Genomic DNA, 24,213 nt, shown 5'->3' with positions numbered 1-24,213 from the left:
TCTGCTGAAGGGCTGGTGAGGGGGAGGGATTCTCTTTGGTTCTCTACTTGCCATCAGATGTCCCCAAAACCACTATGCGTCTAGTGATTCACCAGGAGGACTCAGCATATAGTCACAGTCACATCAATGATTTATTACAGTGAAAAGATGCAAAGCAATATCAGCAAAGGGAAAAGGCACGTGGGGTGAAGTCTGGAGGAGACCAGGTGCATGTTTCCATTAGTCATCTTCCAGTGGAGCCACACAGGAAATGCTTAACTCCTCCAGCATCAAATTGTGCCAACAGGTGTGAAATGTCTACTCGGGAAGGTCATTAGAGACTCATTACCCAGGGTTTCCACTAGGGGCTGGTCACATGGGCACCCTCGGCTTGAGCACATACCAAAGTTCCAGACTTTCAGAAGGAAAGCAGTTGTTCAGCATAAACCACATTGTTTGCTCAAAAAGTTCAAGCGCAGTGAGCCCCTCTTATGAGTAAGGGATTGGTTGGAGCAATCCCAAAATCTAAGTTCTTCAACATCACCCAAGGGCCAACCTTGCAAGCAGGCCTTTCTAAGGACAGCAGTCTCTTGCATACCATCTGTTACAGACTAAATATTTATATCCCCCCAAATTCATATCTTGAAGTCTTAATCTCCAGTGTGATAAGTACTTGGAGGAAAGGGCTTCAGCACATAATTAGATTTAGATTAGGTCATGAGGGTCTGACCCTCTTGAGAGAATAAGTCCATTTATAAGTCTCTCTCTCTCTCTCTCTCTCTCTCTCTGTCTCTCTCTCTCTGTCTCTCTCTCTGTCACTCTCTCTCTGTCTCTGTCTCTCTCTCTCTGTCTCTCTCTGTCTCTGTCTCTCTGTCTCTCTCTGTCTCTGTCTCTCTGTCTCTCTGTCTCTATCTCTCTGTCTCTCTCTCTGTCTCTCTATCTCTCTCTCTCTCTGTCTCTGTCTCTGTCTCTCTCTGTCTCTGTCTGTCTGTCTGTCTCTCTCTCTCTCTCTGTCTCTCTCTCTGCATGTGCACCTAGGAACCCAGCTATACTCACACCCTGATCTCAGACTTCCAGACTCCAGAACTGTGAGAAATGTTTGTCGTTTAAGCGACCAAGTCTATGGTATTTTGTCATAGCAGCTCCAGCAAACTAAGACAGCATCCAAAGCTGATTACCTTCTTTTCTGTCTTAATGTATTTTAGTAGTATTCTGGCTTCAGTGCATACCCATCAGAGAGGCTGAGCAAGGAGAAAGGTAATTATGAATGGGTATTATGTGGAGTTTCAGCCAGATCATCAGTGTGTCTGGCAGTAGCTAGCCAGTTCCAAATGCTGATCTGAGAGCCAAAGGCACAGCTCTAGCTTAAGTAGAAGTAGTAAGGGCATGAGAGCGCCAGAACTTAAAGCAAATAGAAAATCAAATAGTAACTTTTTTTTTTTTTTTAACAGAAGGGGAATTGTCTGTTCCAGCTCCTACCTTATAACTAGATATGAATATTTCCAATTGTTGGGAGTAAGGCCAGTCACACCCAGAGGATGGAAGGTCAAAAGCTGTGTAGTTGAGGTGTCATTCACACAGTGTCATTCACACTGCCCTGCTCTAGAACCAATTGTGGTTTCTAGTAGAGGAGAAGTCTGTTCCAATTACCTGTTGCTGCATAACAAAAGACCCCACAACTTAGTGGTGGAGCCCTATATTCATTCTCATTCCATTTATTAAAAGGCAGGCACTTATTTATAATAGCCAAGATATACACAATGTAATATTAACCATAAAAAAAATGAAATCTTACCCTTTGCAAAAACATGAATGGATCTGGAAGGTGTTATGCTTAGTGAAGTAAGTCAAACAGAGAAATGCAAATACTGTATGCTTTCACTTACATGTGGAATCTAAACAAAAGAATGAATATTACAAAACAGAAACAGACTCACAGATGCAGAGAACAAACTAGTGGTTACCAGTGGGGAAGGGGGAGGAGCAAGATAAGGGAAGGGGATTAAGAGGTACAAACTACTCTGTATAAAATACATAAGCACAAAGGATATATTGTACAGCACAGGGAGTATAGCCAATATTTCATAATAACTTTAAATGGAGTATAACCTATAAAGGTATCAAATCACTATGTTGTACGCCTGAAACTAATATATATTGTAAACCAACTATCAATACAATTAAAACAAACAAGGTAGGCACTGTTTTTCAAAAGAAGGATACACTCTAGCACACTAAGGAGCTGCTAGACTGTCTTAATTAGTTTTTACTTCACACTTATAAAGCACTGATATTTATTATGAAAATCAAAGGACCTACAAGGACTCTTCTTGGATCTACATATGAATGATAATAATGAATGTATCTGACTTATAAACAATGAAGTAAAATGGAGCTGGATCTGTTCTCTCAATGGAATGGGGATTATATTTTTATGAGTAGAGCCTACAATCTAGAGTTTATTATAAAGTTATATGGTAGGATAGAACAAAACATAATTCCCATAAGAGGAATAACAATGACAGAAATATTTGATAAAGGTGTTTAATGTGATTCAAAAAGTGCAATCATGTTCAATAGTCATAATAAGTGAATATGTACAAGCACACGGTCATAAGTGGATGGCTGGATTTCTGTTTTAGCACTGGGATACCATGCATGTTCACTTGCAAACCTTCATTAGATACTTTTTACATATTAAAAGTCACAATTTTCTTCTTTCTAATAATTACAAATTTATATACTATTCCCTCCCCTCTGCACGTGCATATATGTGTGTGTGTGTGTGTGTGTGTGTATGTCTCCTGTTGAATCATTGACAGGATACAATGAGAACTAGTTTGCAGCTAGAAAGTACTTCTGTTTACAAACGTCAAAGCAAAATAAAAGTTTTCTCTTTTAATATCATTAGAAAATGAGAAGTTTGTCTATAAGCAGGCTATATTATACAAAAATAACATTGCCAAGTAAGGCATTTGAGTTTTAAACATCATCCTAATTTGCTTTACATAGGTACCACTTTAATAATTATTATTAATAATTCCTGAATCATAGTAATTATTAATGGGCTCTGTTTCTCAATGCAAATATACTTCACAGAGTTTATTAGAAAATTTACAGTAGGGGAGGAATGTTATTTGCCCTCTTAAGAGGGATAATTTCTTCTCTCTGCCTTTTGGAATATAACTGGAACATGGAGACAGTGACTGTGCTCATAAAGCACAGACCTGTCAAGATGGCTCTGACTTAAGCCATTTCATTTTCAACTCTCAGCCAACACTAAGACAGATGGATTTGAACCTTTAGTTTTATTTTAGGAGCTTTATGCACTGTCCTACGTGAAAAAGTAATGCTATCTGTAATGGGATTTTTCATTTCCAAGCTTAATTTTAACAGCTGCTGCAGAAAATGTCCTTCTGTTAGACTCCTAATCACCAGGCAGGCTGCTTGGCAGATATCCCACCTTTGTATGAATATTCATTATAAAGTCTAAAATAGATGAATAGTTGTTGATCTGACTTCATCCTCCCTGGACCCAGAAAATAGTACCATAAAAACTTTATTTGCAACCCCTTGCTCCAGAGCTATCTCAGGACTAAGGGGCCACAACTGCCTGGTGGGTCCATCCCCAGGGCCTCTGCCCATCACGTTCAGGTCTGAGCCCAGAGCCCTGTGCCTGGAGTCAAGTTGCTATGGCTGCCTGAGGCACCTGTTACTGGGATAAGGTGACCCCTCTCATGTCTACCTGACAGCCTCCAGCCTTCAGCAAGGTCTTCATGTAAAGCTGAAGAAAAGGAAAAGGAAAGAAAAAATAGAAAAGGACAAAAAAAAGAAGGCTTTTACTTGATGTTTAGTTTAGATTTTTATATTTTAAAAAATCACTCATACCCATATATCTTTCTCCTGACTGGGATTTAATAATCCAGTTAATGAAGACTCTGGTCATTTTCAATGAAATCAACCAGCCTCTGAGACAATAAAATGAGGAATGTGTGTCGTGTCCTAACATTTTAGCGGTAATATCATTCCTCACGTATTTTGTTCTGTGGGTTGAAATTTACACAGAAGAATCATGATCTGTCAATGATGTCAGAGATCACTTTTATAGAGGTGCCATGCCAGATTCAGTGACTTTTTTAAAAAGGGTAGGGGAGAAGGCCCAATTAGGTTTGAATTTCTGGTAAATAAGTAATATTTTTTTATTATAAGTATGTACCATACAATACTTGGGACATACTTATACTAAAAAAATTCCTTGTTTATCAGAAATGTAAACTTACTGGGGCATTTTGTTCTTTTACCTGAACCCCAGTTGTATATGTCTTTGGCTATGTGTTGCATTGCTAAAATTAAACTTAGAAATCTCATTTAAGCAAATAGGAGAAAAATATCCAAATGGAGAAAACTTTTTTAAATGAAGATGAAAGTTGCCATGCAACAGAAATCCTTATAAATACACTGAAATAGTTAAACATCATATTTATCTGATTATCCTTTCTTCCCTCATTCTGTAAGTATAGGGTTGGTTGGAATGCAAAAGGCAGCTCAGTGGCTTGAGAATTGCATAATTCTCTCAAGAGATGAAGCAGTAAATTAGCAAGAAATGACTCCTCACAAGAAAATTTCTCAGTTTTATCGAAATCATTGTTTATTCTAAATTAACAGAGGATGCTTAGAAAATACGGCAGGTAATAGAGAATTGAAAGGGTCAGTGGGTTGTTGGGCACTTTTTAAATACAGGTCAATGATTAGAAAATCAGATTGGGCATTTATTTACCATTTCACTATTGTCAATACTAATCACTATGTCAATACTCTAATATAAAGAGAGACTAATCCTAAACCACAACTCCAGTATCTATAATACTTCACATTAAAATACACTTTTTGCTCATTATGTTAAAAGATTAACTAAACCAATAGTAGGCTACCGTATATGTTTTATATACTGGGTTGGCCAAAACGTTCATTCAGGCTTTTCCGTAAGATGTTACAGAAAAACCCGAACTAACTTTTTGGCCAACCCAATATTAAGTGTATGTGAGTGTGTGTATATGTATGTGGATACATACAAATGTGCGGGTATATATATGTAGATGGATATATATCTATGGATACTTATATCACCAGATCACCTCCCAGAGCAAGAATGGCAGCATTTTACCATAAATTTGCATATGGGCCTACATTTACTATTAATAAATGCAATAGAAACAAGATAAACTTCAAAATATGAAGTTGATATGCTGCTTTTTCCTTCGTTTCTTTTTCATAACTACTTTACAGTATATTATTTTTCTCTTTTACCAAATATGCCCATTTCTTAGAGAAAATAAATCACATTTTAATAAAAAGCAGCAGAAAGGATTTTTTTTAAAGGGCATGTGTTACTGTGGAAATAGTTAAGAGAACTCATTTAAGCAAAAGGCTTTCACACTATCAGAATAGGTTTATTAAAAAGAAGATACATTAAACAAATTGATAGTATTAATAATAGTGTAAGAAAAGCATTAACCTAGATAAAAAGATACATAGCCTTAGCAGCAACCATTTGAAAACAACAAGAACAGCAGAGCTATTCTACTGAGTCTAAAGGGGTCTATTATAAAACACTGTTAAGCTAATTTGCATTCTTGTTATGGAACTAAGTTAATAAATCCAATTATACTATGAGAATATTCTGTAATCCTAACTTCGTAAGTTCAACCTAACTTCATGAACTCAAACCACAACTAGAAGGAATTAGTGAAATTTTGATTGTGTGTGTGTTTGAGATACCCTTTCACGTCTACAAATTACAATGGTGACTGTAGTCCTGTTTGTATGTTTGACAAAGGGACTTGTGTATTAGTAATCTTTTAATGGTTAAAACAATGAAGTTGATTGTTTATGTTTTTTAGGGAGCAACTTTCAGTAACTTTAAATATACCTCTTTGCTTTTAAAAGGATCCATGTGCTTATTTCTGCTACCTTCACCTTATAGCTGTGAGGTGACAAGCAATTTCATATGTAGTGAATCTTTAGAGGAAAAGCTTTAGGTAAGCACGTGTTGCCTTGAGTGTTATGGTTTTAGAAAAATTATAATTGAAGCAGTGGAGATGGGGTATGAGGGGAGGTGATATTTAACTAAGTGATAATTCATCTTGCTGAAAACTCAAAACCCCATTAGAGATTTCCATAAAGTTTCACACTCCTAATGAACCTAACATTTCATGCTGAGGGAAGAGTTGCTATTTAGGTATTTGACAGTAGAGCGTTGAAAGGTCATTTGTCAGCAGGGTCACTAAGCTGCAGAACTTGTTAGGAAAGCTTGATACTGCTCCGTCCCACATTGTTGCTGTCTAATATCCCATGGGAAGCTAGCAAGAGCAATTAGGCAAATTCTGGTTTAGCCGAGATTGACCCCTTTCAATATTTTGAAATATGCATAAGTGCCTGTCAAAGTGTATCAGCTGACTGTATTAATAAGAGGAGATGCTCCTGGCAATGATCCATGCCACCTGCAGAGAACTGAGATTTAAGGCCAGTTAAACTAAAGCTTTGTCAGGCGAAAGGTTATTGAAGGAGGTGGCAGATTGATGTTGGAAAGCCTGCTATTCAACCACACACTACACCTATCTTTGCATTTACTCTATCCTGTGTATCCTCTTATGGTCATTAAAGTTATAGATTGGAAAAGTACATTAATGCCCTTTCCACAACTGAGCTATTTTGATATGCTATCTCATATGGGTTAATGTGCTTTATTTTAAAATATAAAATCACAATTAAGATCGCAAAGTAAGATCTATGAAAGAGTAATTTCACCTTTATTTTAATATTGCTTTGTATGGCCAAATATTTCATACTTCATATGGGGATGAGAAAGTATGCACATACATGCGGAGTGTGCATGTGTGATCAGATATTTGTAGCATCCTTCAAAAGAGATGATCAGATTAAAACGACTTTTTATAATTCCCCACTCTTAAAAATCTCAGAGTTAAACGAACAAATGTAATTTTTAGAAGATAAGTCCCTCAGCAACTAAATTTATTTTCTTAGTGTCATTCTTTAGCATACAATGTACTTAACTCCAGGCAAATTTATTTTTCCAAAACAGTATTTAACATTGTCAACCCCATACCAAAAATCCAGTGGTACCTGAATAATGAAGGTTAGAAAATGCCAATCTGCCAGTCTCAGCACAATGCCAGAAAACCAACCTCTGACCAGATGCTTCTGTTGATGTTTCTGAGCCTTGCAACTAAAAGCTTATTTGAGACCAATATTTCTGCCACACGCTAAGACACTGCTTTATTAAGCATTGTCCTAGAGAATTTCCATAGAATGTAAAAATAAAATAAAAACTAAACAAACAAATCATGAAACAATGAAACTGAAAATAAGAGGTTAATTTATTCATGCTAAGAAATTGTTTACTAGTCTTTAAATAACTCATGTTATTGAGGTAAATCAAGTAGAGATTGAGTAAGTATTATGTGCAAGAAAACCCAAGTGTTAACTGATCTGGAAGTAAATGGAATTTAATAACATAAATAGCATTTTTATTTTTCTATGTGTTGATAGTATGTACCCTCCACATGACGTGATGAGAATGACACTTTACCTCTTTGGCATTCCTCTCAAAACCCATAACCACTGTCTAATCATGACAATAACTTCAGACAATTCAATATTAAGACATATTTTACAACATACCTGACCAGTAGTTCTCAAAACTTTCAAGGTCATCAAAAACAGAAATGTCTGAGAAACTGTCATAATCTAGAGGAGGCTGTGGTGATATGATAACTAAATAAAATGTGAAATACTAGATGAGATCCTGGGACAGGAAAAGTACATTCGGTAAAAACTACAAAAAAAAAAAGTTCAAATAAATAATCGGCATTTCCATGATGATTATTTACCTGCTTATTGATTTACATCTTACTGATCATTCATAAACTTTTCATCCCTCTGTTACTGTGTCTATTCAAGCCTTCTCCTCATTTATTGTATTCTTGTTTATCATTGAGCCTAGGTCATATTAGTTAAAGCATACCTAATTCCATCCAGATATTGTTCTTGATAAAATTTAATAAGAAATTACACACAATTTCATTTCTTTGGATTTTATATTGATATGCATTCCTATACACTAACAACAAAAGATCAGAAAGGAAAATTAAGGAAGCAATCCCATTTACCATCACATCAAAAAGAATAAAATGCCGAAAATAAATCTACCTAAGGAGGCAAAAGACCTGTACTCCAAGAACTGTAATACACTGATGAAAGAAATCAAAGATGACATGAACAGATGGAAAGATATACAGTGTTCTTGGACTGAAAGAATCAATATTGTCAAAATGACTATACTACAAAAGACAATCTACATATTCAACACAAAACCTATCAAATTACCAATGGCATTTTTCACAGAACTAGAACCAAAAATTTAAAATTTGTATGGAAACACAAAAGACTCCAAATAACAAAAGCAATCTTGAGAAAGAAAAACAAACTGGAGGAATCAGGCTCCCTGACTACAAAGCTACAGTAATCACAACAGTATGGTACTGACACAAAAACAGACATATAGATCAATGGAACAGGACACAAAGCCCAGAGATAAATCTACACACCTATGGTCAATTAATCTTTGATAAAGGAGCCAAGAATACACAATGGAGAAAAGACCGTCTCCTCAATAAGTGACTTGGGAAAAATGGACATCTCTATGTAGAAAAATGAAATGAGAACATTCTTTAATACCATACACAAAAATAAACTCCAAATGGATTAAGGACCTAAATGTAAGACCGGATAATTAAAACTCCTAGAGGAAAACATAGGCAGAACACTCTGACATAAATCACAATATCTTTTTCAGATCTCTCTCCTAGAGTAATGGAAATAAAAACAAAAATAAACAAATGGGACCTAATTAAACTTAAAGTCTTCTGCATAGCAAAAGAAACCATAAATAAAACAAATAAGAATTTAGAGATGTGTACTTTAGTACATCATAATAAAATAATTTCATTTTAAAAAAGAAAAAGATGATCAGATATTGGTAACATCGGCTTCTTTATGAAACAAATCCTAATTTCCAGGTAAAATTTGAAAATATATAATAATTAATGATTTATGAACTTAAGATCATTTATACTCTATGAAGTTGTTAGCTCTTAGGTGGCATGCCTAAATCTCCACATACTTGTTTTTAAAGAACTAACATATAGTTAGTTCTTTAAAAAAGAACTAACATATATAGTTATATATATTCTATAGAACTATATATAGTTCTATAACTAACTATATGTTATAGAACTAACATATAGTTAGTTCTTTAAAAAAGAACTAACATATATGTTCTTATTATTCATTTGTTCAACAAATATTTACTAAAGGCCCATATGTTCCAGCCACAATCCACAAAAATCTATAAAAATCTATAAAAGGGCTGAAGAAGATGGAATGGGTCCTTGATCTCCCAGAATTTAAAATCTAGTGAGTAGATGACAAAAACAAGATGGCAGAGTAGAAGGATGTGCTCTCACTCCCTCTGGTGAGAACACCAGAATCACAGCTACCTGCTGGACAATCATCAACAGGAAGACACTGGAACTCACCAAAAAAGATACCCCACATACAAAGACAAAGGAGAAGCCACAATGAGGTGGTAGAAGAGGCGCAAGCACAGTAAAATCAAATCCCATAACTGCTGGGTGGGTGACTCACAGACTGGTGAACACTTATAGCACAGAAGTCAACCCAGTCAAGGGGTTTAAAGTTTTACTGAGCTCTGCCCACCACAGCAACAGTCAGCTCTATCCACCACCACTCCCTCCCATCAAGCCTCTTAGATAGCCTCATCCACCAGAGGGCAGACAGCAGAAGCAAGAAGAAATACAATCCTGCAGCCTGTGGAACAAAAACCACATTCACAGAAAGACAGACAAGATGAAAAGGCAGAGGGCTATGTACCAGATGAAGGAACAAGATAAAACCCCAGAAAAACAACTAAATTCAGTGGAGATAGGCAACCTTCCAGAAAAAGAATTCAGAATAATGATAGTGAAGATGATCCAGGACCTCGGAAAAACAATGGAGGCAAAGATTGAGAAGATACAAGAAATGTTTAACAAAGACCTAGAAGAATGAAAGAACAAACAAACAGAGATGAACAATAAAATAACTGAAATGAATACTACACTAGAAGGAATCAACAGCAGAATAACTGAGGCAGAAGAACAGATAAGTGACCTGGAAGACAGAATGGTGGAATTCACTACTGTGGAACAAACTAAAGAAAAAAGAATGAAAAGAAATGAAGACAGCCTAAGAGACCTCTGGGACAACATTAATGCAAGAACATTTGCATTATAGGGGTCCCGGAAGGAGAAGAGAGAGAGAAAGGACCCGAGAAAATATTTGAAGAGGTTATAGTCGAAAACTTCCCTAACATGGGAAAGGAAATAGCCACCCAAGTCCAGAAAGTGCAGCAAGTCCCATACAGGATAAACCCAAGGAGAACACACTGAGACACATAGTAATCAAACTGGCAAAAATTAAAGACAAAGAAAAATTATTGAAAGCAGCACGGGAAAAATGGCAAATAACATACAAGGGAACTGCCATAAGGTTAACAGCTGATTTCGCAGCAGAAACTCTACAAGCCTGAAGAGAGTGGCATGATATACTTAAAGTGATGAAAGGGAAGAACCTACAACCAAGATTACTCTACCCAGCAAGGATCTCATTCAGATTTGATGGAGAAATCAAAAGCAAAAGCTAAGAGAAATCAGCACCACCAAACCAACTCTACAACAAATGCTAAAGGAACTTAAAGTGGGAAAAACAAGAGAAGAAAAGGATCTACAAAAACAAATCCAAAATGAGAAAATGGTCATAGGAACATACATATCAATAATTACTTTAAATATGAATGGATTAAATGCTCCAACCAAAAGACACAGGCTTGCTGAATGGATACAAAAACAAGACCCATCTATATGCTGTCTACAAGAGACCCATTTCAGACCTAGGGACACATACAGACTGAGAGTGAGGGGATGGCAAAAGATATTCCATGCAAATGGAAATGAAAAGAAACCAGGAGTAGCTATACTCATATCACATAAAATAGACTTTAAAATAAAGAATGTTACAAGAGACAAGGAAGGCCACTACATAATGATCAAGGGATCAATCCAAGAAGAAGATGTAACAATTATAAATATATATGCACCAACCACAGGAGCACCTCAATACATAAGGTAACTGCTAACAGCTATAAAACAGGACATCGACAGTAACAAAATGATAGTGGGGGACTTTAACACCTCACTTACACCAATGGACAGATCATCCAAAATAAAAATAAGGAAACAGATGCTTTAAATGACACAATAGACCAGATAGATTTAATTGATAATTATAGGACATTCCATCCAAAAACAGCAGATTACACTTTCTTCTCAAGTGTGCACGGAACATTCTCCAGGTTAGATCACACCTTGGGTCACAAATCAAGCCTCAGTAAATTTAAGAAAATTGAACTCATATCAAGCATCTTTTCTGACCACAACACTATGAGATTAGAAATGAATTACAGGGAAAAATATGTAAAAACCACAAACACATGGAAGCTAAACAATACATCACTCAAAAACCAAGAGGTCACTGAAGAAATCAAAGAGGAAATCAAAAAATACCTAGAGACAAATGACAATGAAAACACGATGATCCAAAACCTATGGGATTCAGCAAAAGCAGTTCTAAGAGGGAAGTTTATAGCTATACAAGCCTACCTCAAAAAACAAGAAAAATCTCAAAAAAACAGTCTAACCTTACACCTAAAGGAACTAGAGAAAGAACAAACAAAACCCAAAGTTAGCAGAAGGAAAGAAATCATAAAGATCAGAGCAGAAATAAATGAAATAGAAAAACAGAAAACAGTAGCAAAGATCAATAAAACTAAAAGATGCTTCTTTGAGAAGACAAACAAAATTGATAAACTATTAGCCAGACTCATCAAGAAAAAGAGGGAGAGGACTCAAGTCAATTAAATTAGAAATGAAAAAGGAGAAGTTACAACAGGCACCGCAGAAATACAAAGCATCCTAAGAGACTATTACAGGCAACAATATGCCAATAAAATGGACAATCTGGAAGAAATGGACAAATTCTTAGAAAGGTATAACCTTCCAAGACTGAACTGGGAAGAAACAGAAAATATGAAGAGACCAATCACAAGTAATGAAATTGAAACTGTGATTAAAAATCTTCCAACAAACCAAAGTCCAGGACCAGATGGCTTCACAGGCGAATTCTATCAAACACTTAGAGACGAGCTAACACCCATCCTTCTCAAACTCTTCCAAAAAATTGCACAGGAAGGAACACTCCCAAACTCATTCTACAAGCCCACCATCACCCTGATACCAAAACCAGACAAAGATACTACAAAAAAAAGAAAATTACAGACCAACATCACTGATGAATATAGATGCAAAAATCCTCAATGAAATAGTAGCAAATAGAATCCAATAACACATTAAAAGATCATACACCATGATCAACTGGGATTTATCCCAGGGATACAAGGATTCTTCAATATACTCAAGTCAATCAATGTGATACACCAAATGAACAAATTGAAGAATAAAAACCATATGATCATCTCAATAGATGCAGAAAAAGCTTTTGACAAAATTCAACACCCATTTATGGTAAAAACTCTCCAGATACTGGGCATAGAGGGAACCTACCTCAACATAATAAAGGCCACATACGACAAACCCACAGCAAACATCATTCTCAATGGTGAAAAACTGAAAGCATTTCCTCTTAAGATCATGAACGAGACAAGGATGTCCACTCTCACCACTATTATTCAACATAGTTTTGGAAGTCCTAGCCACAGAAATCAGAGAAGAAAAAGGAATACAAGTTGGAAAAGAATAATTAAAACTGTCACTGTTTGCAGATGACATGATGCTATACATAGAGAATCCTAAAAATGCCACCAGAAAACTACTAGAGCTAATCAATTAATTTGGTAAAGTTGCAGGATAGAAAATTAATGCACAGAAATCTCTTGCATTCCTATACACTAATGATGAAAAATCTGAAAGAGAAATTAAGGAAACACTCTCATTTACCACTGCAACAAAAAGAATAAAATACCTAGGAATAAACCTACCTAGGGAAACAAAAGACCTGTATGCAGAAAACTATAAGACGCTGATGAGAGAAATTAAAGATGATGCCAACAGATGGAGAGATATACCATGTTCTTGGATTGGAAGAATCAATATTGTGAAAATGACTATAGTACCCAAAGCAATCTACAGATTCAATGCAATCCCTATCAATTTACCAATGGCATTTTTTATGGAACTAAAACAAATCATCTTAAAATTTGTATGGAGACACAAAAGATCCCGCATAGCCAAAGCAGTCTTGAGGGAAAAAAACGGAGCTGGAGGAATCAGATTCCCTGACTTCAGACTATACTACAAAGCTACAGTAATCAACACAATATAGTACTGGCACAAAAACAGAAACATAGATCAATGGAACAAGATAGAAAGCCCAGAGATAAACCCACGCACCTATGGTCAACTAATCTATGACAAAGGAGGCAAGGATATACAATGGAGAAAAGACAGTCACTTCAATAAGTGGTGCTGGGAAAACTGGAAAGCTACATGTAAAAGAATGAAATTAGAACACTCCTGAACACCATACACAAAAATAAACTCAAAATGGATTTGAGACCTAAATATAACACCGGACACTGTAAAACTCTTAGAGGAAAACATAGGAAGAACACCCTTTGACATAAATCACAGCAAGATCTTTTTTGTTCCACGTCCTAGAGTAAAGGAAATAAAAACAAAAATAGACAAATGGGACCTAATGAAACTTAAAAGCTTTTGCACAGCAAAGGAGACCATAAACAAAACGAAAAGACAACCCTCAGAATGGGAGAAAATATTTGCAAATGAATCAATGGACAAAGGATTAATCTCCAAAATATATAAACAGCTCATGCAGCTCAATATTAAAGAAACCAAGAACCCAATCCTAAAATGGGCAGAAGACCTAAATAGACATTCTCCAAAGAAGACATACAGATGGCCAAGAATCACATGAAAAGCTGCTCAACATCACGAATTATTAGAGAAATGCAAATCAAAACTACAATGAGGTGCCACCTCACAGCAGTTAGAATGGGTATCATCAGAAAATCTACAAACAACAAATGCTGGAGAGGGTGTGGAGAAAAGGGAACCCTCTCGCACTGTTGGTGGGAATGTAAATTGATACAGCCACTATGGAGAACAGTATGGAGGTTCCTTAAAAAACTAAAAATAGAATTACCATATGATCCAGCAATCCCACTCCTTGGCATATACCCAGAGAAAACCATAATTCAAAAAGACACATGCACCACAATGTTCATTGCAGCACTATTTACAATAGCCAGGTCATGGAAGCAACCTAAATGCCCATTAGTAGACGAATGGATAAAGAAGTTGTGGTACATATATACAATGGAATATTACTCAGCCATAAAAGGGAATGAAACTGAGTCATTTGTTGAGACATGGATGGATCTAGAGACTGTCATACAGAGTGAAGTTAGAAAGAGAAAAACAAATATCATATATTAACATATGTATGTGAAACCTAGAAAAATGGTACAGATGAACCGGTTTGTAGGGCCAAAGTTGAGACACAGATGTAGCGAACAAACGTATGGACACCAAGGGGGGAAAATCACGGTGGGGTGGGGATCGTGGTGTGCTGAATTGGGCATTGGGATTGACATGTATACACTGATGTGTATAAAATTGATGACTAATAAGAACCTGCAGTATAAAAAAACAAACAAAAACACAACTAATACTAAACTTTCTTTGGGTTATTTGTATGGAAATATGTTAATATAAATATTTCAGACATTACATGAAATTTCTTAAATAAATTAATTAATTTAATTAAATTAAATCTATTGAGTAAATCTTAGTGAGTTTTAGTGGATTGATCATTAAAAACTCAATATATAAGCACAACTTTTTCCTTTGGGTTAATCACTAACTTAAAAGGGACTCTCTTTTATACCAGCATATTGAAAGAAGTCTAAGCAATAATGTTATTAAAAGTCACCTTATTTTTAGAGAGCCAGGTTTCTAACTCAAAAAAGGTACTTAATTGAAACAATTCTAGAAAATGAGCATATACATACACACATACACAAGTACATAAACACACAGTTCAGTGCAAACCCTAGTGTTACTAAAATGATCATTAAATGTTCTTAGACTAGTGTATTAATTTTCTTATTAAAAACAGTTATTTGGATTTTTGTTAAAAAATTACATCCTAGGACAACCTCCCAGATATTATGATTCAGTAGGTTAAATGTGCATCCCAGGAATACACATTATCAACCAATCTAATGTGATTCAGTTGCTCTATGGCTTACACTTTGAGAAACATTACCTTAAATAACAAATGGACTGTGTTTATTATTAGCAAATCAGAACCAGACTACAGGACTTTCATTTCTGTCCATAAATACTTACTTGCTAAGGAATTTGTTCTCCCATCATAAAAAATTTAAAAACAAAAAAAAAACCTGGATAATATATATAAAACTATAATTATTAGATGTTTCAAATAGGCAGTAGAGGGCTGTGGTTCTTCAGAAAAGGGAAACAAATAATATGACCCCTATGGTTGCTCCAGGTTACTTAATGGAAGTAGTTCTCAGGACTCAGAGCAGGTGAGGGCAACTTAAGCCACACAGAGTTGAGAACAGAATTCCAGAAATTGGAATTTGGGAGATGAGGGATGGCTAGAAATTGTGGGACAGACTACAAGAGAATTGGGAGCTGGGAATGGGGGTGGAGAGAGAGAGAGAGATAGATGTATGTAGAGCCATTCCCTCTAGTCTTTGGCTGAGTATCTGAACACATGTAGGATAAAACTCACTAAGACTGGGGAAAAAAATACCAGGAAGAAGGCTGAATAATTCCTCTTGCTCACTGAGGGTTGAAAGTATTTTACATTCCCACAGTCAGAATAGAAAAATCTCACAATATACTCATAGAATATTGAGTAGAATCAAAAACAGGTATCACTTTAGGAACGAACTAAGAGAGCCTAAGACTAAAAACTTCTTTGGATCACTCCTAACAAAGTTTTGAAGAAAATTATGAAAGCATAAACTTGGTCTCAAACAGTTCAACTGAATGCTAGAAAAAATTCAACACCCTTTAAAGGCATACAACAAAATCTACTAACCAACAGCATAAAGTTCATTGGGTAGGACATTCAAACAAAATTCCAAGGTATACCATGAAGCAGGAAAATGTGACCCATAAGAGATATAAGTATCAATTAATAGAAATAGGCCTAAAAAGGACAGATTATGGACTTGCAAGCCAGAGACTATAAAACGGAAATTACAAATGTTATAAATATGCTCAGGAGTGTAAAGGAAAACTTAAAAATGATGATGAGAGAAACAGAAGATGTAAAAAAGAAAACAACAGAACTACTAGCAATGAAAAATATAATATATAAAATGAAAATACTTAGTTGAATAGGATTAACAGCATATGAACTGCTGCAAAAGTTCAGAGAACTTGAACACATAGCAACAGAAGCTATTCAAAATAAAGTTCAAAGAGAAATACACTGAAAAGAATAAACAATATCAGCAACTGGTTGAACAATATCAAACTATCTAACGTATATAATTGGAACCCCAGAATCATGGAGACAGAGAGAGGGTGGGGAAAGGTATGAGGAGACAGAATAAAAGGACTGAAAAAATAATCAAAAGTGATGAAATGTATAAACCCTAAGATCCAAGAAGTTCAAAAAATTCCAAGAAGAAAACACATAAAGTACTATATAAAACAATAAAGACATTCTAAAAATGGTGACAAAAAGATAATCTTAAAAACAGCCAGAGAAAGAAGCATTACATACAGAAGACCAAAGAGATGATGATAAAAGACCTATTTTCAGGTACTATGCAAACCAGAATACAAGAAATGTCATCTTCATATTACTGAAAGAAAAAAAAATCTGTCAACCCTCAACTGTACACCCAATGAAAATATTATTTCACAAATGAAGGCAAAATAAAGACTTTTTAGGAAAGAAAAAAAAAAAAAAAAGCTGAGTAACTTTGTTGTCATCAGACTCTCCACAGGCAGAAGGAAGGAGATACCAGATGGGAACTTGAATCTTTTCGAAGGAGTGAGTAGTGCCAGATGACTAGCTGTTTAAGGCAAAAATAATAATAGTGTGTTGTGGGGTTTCTATCATATGTAGAACTAAAATGTATGACTATGTTAGCATCAAGGCAGGGAGAATAGAAGTTTTTTATACTAGATGGAAGTGATACAATGCTTGCTAGTTGAAGTGATAAGTTAAAGTGATAATGACAGTGATAAGTTTATATATTGCAAACCTAATAGAGAAAACTAAAACATAAAACAACATATGCTAATAAGCCAATAGTGGAAGAAAATGTATTCATAAAATAATGATAGATGCAAAAGAAGTGGAGAAAAGAGTAACCAAAGAACAAATGAAATATTTAGTAATATGGTAGATTTAAAATTAAACATATCAATAATCACATTAGATTTGAGTGATCTAAATCCTTCAATTAAAAGATAGGTACTGTCAAAGGAGGCAAGAATATACAATGGAGAAAACACAGTCTCTTCAATAAGGGGTGCTTGGAAAACTGGACAGCCACATGTAAAAGAATGAAATTAGAACTTTCTCTAATACCATACACAAAAATAAACTCAAAATTAAAGACCTAAATGTAAGACCAGATACTATAAAACTCTTAGAGGAAAACATAGGCAGAACACTCTGACATAAACTGCAGCAGTATCTTTTTTGATCCACCTTCTAAAGTAATGAAAATAAAAACAAAAATCAACAAATAGGACCTAATTAAACTTCAACCTTTTGCACAGCAAAGGAAACCATAAACAAAACAAAAAGACAACCCACAAAATGGGAGAAAATGTTTGCAAACGAAGCAGCCTACAAGCGATTAATCTCCAAAATATACAAACAGCTCGTGGAGCTCAATATCAAAGAAACAAACGACCCAATCAAAAAATGGGTAGAAGATCTAAATAGACATTTCTCCAAAGAAGACATACAGATGGCTAAAAGCATATGAAAAGATGCTCAACATCACTTAATTGTTAGAGAAATGCAAATCAAAACTACAATGAGGTACCACCTTACACTGGCCAGAATGGCCATCATCAAAAAATCTACAAACAATAAATGCTGGAGAGGGAGTGGAGAAAAGGGCAAATTTATAGTTTTAAGTCAACTATATTCTTGCACTGTTGGTGGGAATGTAAACTGATACAGCCACTATGGAGAACAGTACGGAGGTTCCTTAAAAAACTAAAAATAGAGGTACAATATGACCCAGCAATCCCACTCCTGGGCATATATCCGGAGAAAACCATAATTCGAAAAGATACATGCACCCCAGTGTTCATTCCAGCACTGTTTACAATAGCCAGGACATGGAAGCAACATAAATGTCCATTGATGGATGAATGGGTAAAGAAGATGTGGTACATATACACAATCGAATATTACTCAGCCATAAAAAAAGAATGAAATAATGCCATTTGCAGCAACATGGATGGACCTAGAGACTGTCGTACTGAGTGAGGTAAGTCAGAGAAAGAAAATATCATACGATATCGCTTATACGTGGAATCTAAAAAAAGGGTACAAATGAACTTATTTACAAAACGGAAATACAGTTACAAGTGTAGAAAATAAACTTATGGTTATCAAGGGGAAAAGGGGGGAGGGATAAATTGGGGACTTGGATTGACATACACACACTATTATATATGAAATAGATAACTAACAAGAACCTACTGTATAGTACAGGGAACTTAAAACTCTGTAATGACCTATATGGGAAAAAAAACTAAAAAGAGTGGTTATATGTATAACTGATTAACTTTGCTGTACAGCAGAAACTAACACAACATTGTAAATCAACTATACTCCAATAAAAATAAAAAAAGATATTGTCAGATTGGATACTATATGTAGTCTGCATGAAACCCATATAAGTATACAGATACAAATACGTTAAAAGTGAAAGGATGCAGAAGTACACACCATGCAAAAGTTAATTCAAAAAAGCTTAGGAGTAAGAAATATTACCAGAGATAAGCAATATTACCAAAGAAAAGGATGTCATCTCCTAATGATAGAGGAATGAATCAAGAAGACATAACAACCCTAAATATATCTGCACCTAATAACAGATGTTAAAAATGCATGAAACAGAAACCAAAAGAGAAATAGACAAAAGTACAGTTAGAGCTGGAGAGCATGCTGATTTCAACTTTTTTCTTTCAGTAATGGATAAAATGATGTAGAAAATAGACAAAAAATTCAATAAGGATGTAGAAGACTTAAATACACTCTCAACCAACTTGGTCTAACTGACATATAGAACTTTCTAACAAGAACAATAAAACCTACATGTCACGTTTTTCAAGTTCACAGAGAATGCTGACCAAGGTAGAGTATATTTTGGTCCATAAAGAAAATCTGAATAAATTTAAAGGGATCAAAATCATACATATGATGCTATCTGGCCACAATAAAGTTAAACTAGAAATTAATGAGTAAGTTAAGATTAATAAAAGGATATATTTTCATTATATATTTATATACACACACACACAATATAGCAATACATTTAGGAATTTTAAAATATACTAAATAATCCTCAAGTCAAAAAGTGTATCACAATGAAAATTTGAAAATATTTTGAATGGTATCAAAATGAAAACACCAACATTTTTTGCTCACATCAAGAACAGTACTTCAAGGGAAATTCATAATATTAAGTGTTTGTACTAGAAAAGAAAAAATGTGTCAAATAAATGATCTCAGCTTCCACTTAAACTAAAAAATGTAGAGAAAATTAAACACAACCAAGTAGAAGAAAATAATAAGGATAATGTTAAGTCCATAAAATAGGATAATAATAAGGATAATGTTAAGTCCAAAAAAGCAGAAAGAGAAAAATTTATGAAAACAAAGGTTGGTTCTTTAAAAATATCAATAAAATTGATAAATATCTAGCCACTGGTTAAGAAAAAAAGGACAAATTAGCAGTACATGGAAAGAATGGGGAGTATTGGCTATACTTCCTGCATTGAAGGCTACTAGTAAAGGAATATTATGAATATCTTTATGCCTATAAATTTGAAAATATAAGAAGTGGACAGACCTTGAAAGATAAAAATTAGAAGTTCACTGAAGAAGAAATAGTAGTATAGAACACTATATGTATAAAAAATTGAATTCTTATCTAAAAGCCTTCCTACAGAGAAAAACCCACGTCTGAGATAATGCAATAGTGAAAGGAGAGTGTTTGGCATAGTTTTGTAGTTTTTGTTTCTTAGTTACCCCAGCATAACCTACCTTAATCTTACTAAGATAATATCAATAACATACTAAACTCTGGTACTGTAGGGATCTCTGTCCTCTGGAAGATTAGAGGGTAGCAAAATAGAACTCTAACCTGAGAAAGCTGATTAGCCTCTGGCAAGATGTCACAGTTTAGCAAAATGGCAACAATCAAAGCACCATGCTCAAAGGTGGTCAGTTTCAGGAAACTCTTACCAAACTCATATATAGTTAAATAGAATATGATTTATGTATTTGTAGAGACATCATGGAGACTGGTCAATTAAGTCCAAGTCTACTGGTAAGGGGGGGTGTGGTCTATTTACTCAAGTCCTCTGTTCAAAGCATCTCTTCCCTGAAGGCAAATAAAACATTGACAAATTCTTACCTGTATACTCCCTTTTCCTGACTTCTGTGTAAACATGTCCTTTGTTCCATTGTTACTATCACCAGTAAGGCTACAGCTTCCTCTCGTCAAAATGGGCTTTGATTTTCTTGTCTTTTTTTCAACTTGGAATTATAAAGACATTTAAAGTAATTTAGGCAGAGAATTCATATCATCCATTGTATGTTAATTTTGCAGACTAATGCCTCACAGTTCCCTCATTCAATAAATATTTATTGGGCACCTACTATGTATCAAGCATGACTCTAGGTGATGGGAACACGGTGAATAGGCTGAAGCTCCCACTAATGAGAAATATTAAATGAGGAAGACAGACAAGAAACAAACATGTAATATGTCAGTACTGGAGGCTGCTATAAAGTACTTTGCTAATTAATCCTTCACCATCACAAATATCTTATTTGCATTGGAGCTTGGGTTTGTTTGTTTTTTTTTACTACAATCCTTTAAACAGTAGTGAAAGATACATTTATAAAGTTTAGGAATATTAACACATTTAAGAAAAATAATAGGTATTAGTTGTGCTTTAAAATAGCTAGTTGTGCTATAAAAATTGATGCACTATCTAACATTTATTCAGGATTCAGTACATTTAAAAATACCATACAATGAGTTTATCTTTTTCTTCAAAATGTATGTGAGCCAAGAAACATTCTATAAATAGAGTAATAATTAACACATTGCACAAATTTAAATTCAAAGCACTTAAAGAAGTGCTTTCACAGCTCCAAAACTGTTCCTGTGGCTGAAACACCTAAGGAAGATGCTGTACAGTGTGGCCATAGTGCTTCTTATTCCCAGTTTTACTGTGTTATGGTTTCAAAGGGAGCTTACAAATAGCAAAAATGCTGTGCCATGTTGATTTCTCTAGGAAACAAGGTTCATTTTAATCAAGCATTACTTTTATCATACACTAAAATACCTGCTAGAAAATGGTAGGTTAGTAAGCAGTCCTATATCAAATGGCTACACTGTATCTTAATTTTTTTAAATTGAGGTATAGTTGATTGACAATATTGTGTTAGTTTCAGGTGTAGACCAAAGTGATTCGATTATACATATATGTGTGTGTATATATATTTCTTTTTTTTCCAATTCTTTTCCATTATAGTTTATTACAAGACATTGAATATAGTTCCTTATGCTATACAGTAAATTCTTGTTGGTAAAACTGTATCTTAAACCACAAAGAAACAAAAATTGATGGATCACTATGCACCCTAAGGGACCTCCTAAATGACTGCTAGATTGTTATTTTCTTCTCTAAATATCCTGCAAGGTGTAACTTTGGACTTCTCTGAAACAAACAAAACTATAGACCAATTGACAAGCTATTAGGCATGGGTTACAAAACAGAAGGAGAGAAAATGTTTCACTTTTTCCAGAGAAGGGAAAAACAGAAAATGTTAGGATAGCCCAAATCTGATGGAGAGTGTCTAAATCTGGGTATACCTTGAAATCTCAGCTCTGATTCTGTGTCCCTCCAAAGTACAGGGAACCTGGTATTCTTTCCCTCTTTTTCTTCACACTTTTCTTTAAATGACAGAACCAGCAGAGTTAACATGCGTGAACTCAGGGAAATCATGTCTAAGGAGAAAGATAATTGATAATCGTATCAAGAAGTTAGAAAGAGACAACAGAGAAAAGAGTGAATGATGCCAAATTAAGATGGAGAGTCAGCTATAAATAAAGGCATCCGTTATTCCAGGGTTTGGCAGCTGTTTTCTGTAAAGGACTAGCAGTAAATATTTTAGGCTTTGTAAGCCATATGGTCTTGGTTGCAACTAACCAACTTTCATTATAGTGTGAGAGCAGACATATAGGCAATACCCAAATGTTCCAATAAAACTTTATTTATAAATGCTAAATTTGAATTTCATATAATTTTCAGGTGTAATGAAATACGATTTTTCTTTTATTTTTTCCCAAACATTTAGAAATGCAGAAACCATTCCTAGCTGACAAGCTATATAATGTGCTGTGGACCAAATGTGGCCCATAGTTTGCCAACCCCTGTACCATCCAAGGAACATACAAGATCAACGGCTGTATGAAATTTTCTTTTTATATTATTACAGTCTGAATGTTTTATTTTTAAATTAATAATGTACATGATACTTAATACACAGTTTAAAAATGTGTGAGTAGGAGAATAAAGTTATATTTCTTATTTTGGTCAGGTCTGTTTTGTACATCCAAAATCTTCCATCCCCTGATGATATTAAATCCAAAATGCAAGAGCAGTACCTAACTAATAAATTAACTCCTTGAGAGCCAAAACTGAAAATCTGGGTAACAGAGGTAAAATCTTCAAGCCTCTGGCAAAATGTGCATGAGAGACAGAGCGAGAGTGGGAGCGAGCAAGGGAGGGGGAGGGGGGAGAGAGAGAGAGGGAGATGGTCATTGCAGTTACATTTTGATTTGATATATAACCACATCCTCGGTCAAAAGAATCTTCAAGTCCTCACAATAGTGGATCCCTACAAATCCCCATAGATTTATTCACTCTGGATTTCCTTGTTTTCGATCTCTAAACAATTATTGTTTCTAGAAATCACAGTACTAGAGAAGGAGATCTTTGTTTCCAGGGGTGATTCCTGTCCAATCAGGCATAACCTGGGGACCTGAGTCCTGGGGCTTCATGCTGCTTTCTATGTTCTGAATCCATCCAGTGATGGGGGACTGCTGAAGGATCAAACAGTGAAGGGGCCTTGCTAGAAATCTTGACAGCTTTTTTACTAGAAAGACATTGGCTAAGGTCAATACACGTAGTTGATACATAGGGTAAAAGCATTTCTGGAGGTGTCACTGCACTGCAGAGTAAGCAACAACAAAATAAACAAAGCAGGACCCTCGTCTTCAAGAAACACTGGATATCTTGCTGGAAGGCTCAGAACTGCCTGCACATTAATTTATTTGCATCAACCATTCTTTTTATATAATCTTTATGTTGAATTCAGCAGTTTTCAAAACTTTGTTTTTATAGCAGCAGTTAGATTACTTTAGGAATCCAACAGAAAAATCTCAAGGTATAAATCAGTCCAAGGTGGGGCTCCTCTGGTTGACTGTGGGTGAGTCCATTGCTTGGGGTTCTCTCATCTAATTCACTGGCTCTTGGGGCTCCTTGGAATATCATTCAACAATTACTGGTCTTTACTATTTTACTTACTATTTACTTTTGCTTTGCAAAGGTAAAGTTTTTCTCCAACCATATACAGAAATGGCAACCTATTAAAAATCTTCTCTTTCAGAATAAAATTCCACACAGGTTTGTTATAAAGTTATGATAAATTTCAAATAAGATCCCTTCACCCTTTCCCAGAACA

At 35.0% G+C, this 24,213-nt stretch overlaps 1 long non-coding RNA gene across 1 annotated transcript in view; it reads left to right on the top strand.

Annotated features, from left to right (window-relative positions):
• LOC141276015 (uncharacterized) overlaps positions 1-23,062 on the top strand; it is a 1,017,885-nt gene extending 994,823 nt beyond the window's left edge. The window contains exon 16 of the long non-coding RNA XR_012324788.1: positions 22,825-23,062. This is a non-coding gene — a long non-coding RNA (uncharacterized lncRNA). The remainder of the gene's footprint in view (positions 1-22,824) is intronic.
• The last annotated feature ends 1,151 nt before the right edge of the window (positions 23,063-24,213 follow it).

The sequence above is a fragment of the Tursiops truncatus genome, chromosome 12 (genome assembly GCF_011762595.2).
Source record: "Tursiops truncatus isolate mTurTru1 chromosome 12, mTurTru1.mat.Y, whole genome shotgun sequence".
In the NCBI taxonomy this organism is placed as follows: Eukaryota; Metazoa; Chordata; class Mammalia; order Artiodactyla; family Delphinidae; genus Tursiops; species Tursiops truncatus.
Note: the sequence above shows the minus strand (reverse complement) of the source record. Positions and strands in the feature narration are given on the sequence as shown.